The following is a 2,927-nucleotide window of genomic DNA, read 5'->3' on the forward strand; positions in this document are numbered from 1 at the left end:
TCTACAAAATAGCCGAAAAGCCCTCCACCATGGCAAGGCTAGCTTTTCCTCACCTTATTTGCCATCTATGTTACTCAGCTGGAGTTATCATAGAAGGAGACATCCTCATTGAAGAGGATAAGCCCATCACCAAGAAGAGGATGGAGCAAGCAAGAGAGACCCTTCACGGTCCCCAAGAGATGCATGAGGAAGCTCATCATCAAGAAATCCCTGAGATGCCTCAAGGGATGCACTTTCCTCCCAACAACTATTGGGAACAACTCAACACCTCCTTAGAAGATTTGAGCCACAATGTTGAACAATTAAGGGTGGAACATCATGAGCACTCCATCATTCTCCATGAAATAAGAGAAGACCAAAGAGCAATGAGGGAGGAGTGATAAACCCCATTTGTAGGGTTTATCTTGTATTGATTTTTGGGGATTTTATCACCTTTTACCCACATTTATTCAATGAAATAGCATGGTTTTATAACTTCTCCCTTAATTGTGCTTAAGAGTGAAAACATGCTTTTTAGGTCTTAAAATAAATAAATTTAATTCACCTTGATTCTAGTAGATACCTTGATATGTTTGTTAAGTGATTTAAGGTTTAGGAGGCAAAGATTGGATCAAGGGAATGAAGAAAGAAAGCATGAAAAGTTGGAGAACTCATGAAGAAATGAAAGAACCAAAAAGCTGTCAAGCCGACCTCTTCACACTTAAATGACCATAACTTGAGCTACAGAGGTCCAAATTATGCGGTTCTAGTTGGATTGGAAAGCTAACATCCGGGGCTTCGAAACGATATAAGATTTGCTATGGTTGAACCATGCACGGTGACGGGTACGCGCATAGTACGCGCACGCGCCGTTGCTGCCACTTGGTTCACTTAAAGCAAAACGTGGCCAGCGATTTTAGAAGCCTTGTGGGCCCAATCCAACTCATTTCTGATGCTATTTAAGCCAAGGATTGAAGGGAAATCAACATACTTTTGACCATTAGTCATAGTTTAGTTTTAGAAGTAGTTTCTAGAGAGAGAAGCTCTCACTTCTCTCTAGAATTAGGATTAGGATTAGGATTAGTTCTTAGATCTAGGTTTTAATCTTTGCTTTCTTCTACTTTTACCTTTCAATTCCTTGTTGTTACATTCATCTTCCTCTATTCTTTTGTTGTAATTTCCTTTATGTTGTTCTTATGTTTTGATTGTAGATCCACTTTTGTTCCTTCCTTTCTCTTTCAATTCAATTCAAGGTAAATCATAATAATTGTGTTCCTTTTGATTTGTGTTGTTAATTCCTTTCAACAATTGTTGTTAGATTTTGTTCTTGTTGTTGATTTACTATGTTTTCCTTTTATGCCTTCCAAGTGTTTGATGAAATGCTTGGTTGGATTTTAGAGTAGAATTTTATACTCTTGGCTTGGAAAGGTAACTTAGGACCTCTTGAGTTACTAATGTCCAAGTGATTGATGATTGGGAGCCATTGACTCTAGTTCTCACTAATTGAATTAGTGGAGAGTTAGGACTTATGGACTAGGATTGATATAGCTCATTTGACTTTCCTTTACTACTAGTTAGAGGATGATTTAATGATCTTTCATGCTTCATATCAAAACCCCAAAATAACCCACAACCAATAACAAGACACTTTATTGTAATTCCTAGGGAGAACGACCCGAGATCCAATACTTCGGTTTATAAATTTTAGGGGTTTGTACTAGTGACAAACAACTTTTTGTATGAAAGGAAATGTGGAACAATTAAGGGTGGAACATCATGAGCACTCCATCATTCTCCATGAAATAAGAGAAGATCAAATTCCAATCATCAAGGAGCAACAAAGGCAAGGAAGGGACATAGAAGAGCTTAAGGACATTGTTGGTCCTTCAAGAAGAAGACGCCACTAAGGTGGATTCATTCCTTGTTCTTATTTCTTTCTGTTTTTCGGTTTCTATGTTATGTTTATCTATATTTTGTATCTCTACTTCATGATCATTAGTATGTAGTAACCATGTCTTAAAGCTATGAATAAAATCCATTAATCCTTCACCTCTCTTAAATGAAAAATGTTTTAATTCAAAAGAACAAGAAGTACATGAATTTTGAATTTATCCATGAATTTAGTTTAATTATATTGATGTGGTGACAATACTTTTTGTTTTCTGAATGAATGATTGAACAGTGCATATTTTTGATCTTGTTGTTTATGAATGTTAAAATTGTTGGCTCTTGAAAGAATGATGAATAAAGAGAAATGTTATTGATGATCTGAAAAATCATGGAATTGATTCTTGAAGCAAGAAAAAGCAGTGAAAAAGAAAGCTTGCGAAAATATATATATATAGCCCTTAAAACCAAAAGGCAAGGGTAAAAAAATGATCCAAAGCAAAAGAGTGTGCCTAAGAGCTCTGGACACCACTAACTGGGGACTCTAGCAAAGCTGAGTCACAATCTGAAAAGGTTCACCCAGTCATGTGTCTGTGGCATTTATGTATCCGGTGGTAATACTGGAAAACAAAGTGCTTAGGGCCACGGCCAAGACTCATAAGTAGCTGTGTTCAAGAATCAACATGCTTAACTAGGAAAGTCAATAACACTATCTGAACTCTGAGTTCCTAGAGACGCCAATCACTCTAAACTTTAAAGGAAAAAGTGAGATGCCAAAACTATTCAGAAGCAAAAAGCTACAAGTCCCGCTCATCTAATCAGAATTAATATTCATTGATATTTTGGAATTTATAGTACATTCACTTCTTTTTATCCTAATTAATTTTCAGTTGCTTGGGGACAAGCAACAATTTAAGTTTGGTGTTGTGATGAGCGGATAATTTATACGCTTTTTGGCATTGTTTTTAGGTAGTTTTTAGTAAGTTCAAGCTACTTTTAGGGATGTTTTCATTAGTTTTTATGTTAAATTCACATTTCTGGACTTTACTATGAGTTTGTGT

Source organism: Arachis duranensis, chromosome 10 (assembly GCF_000817695.3).
Source record: "Arachis duranensis cultivar V14167 chromosome 10, aradu.V14167.gnm2.J7QH, whole genome shotgun sequence".
Taxonomy (NCBI): Eukaryota; Viridiplantae; Streptophyta; class Magnoliopsida; order Fabales; family Fabaceae; genus Arachis; species Arachis duranensis.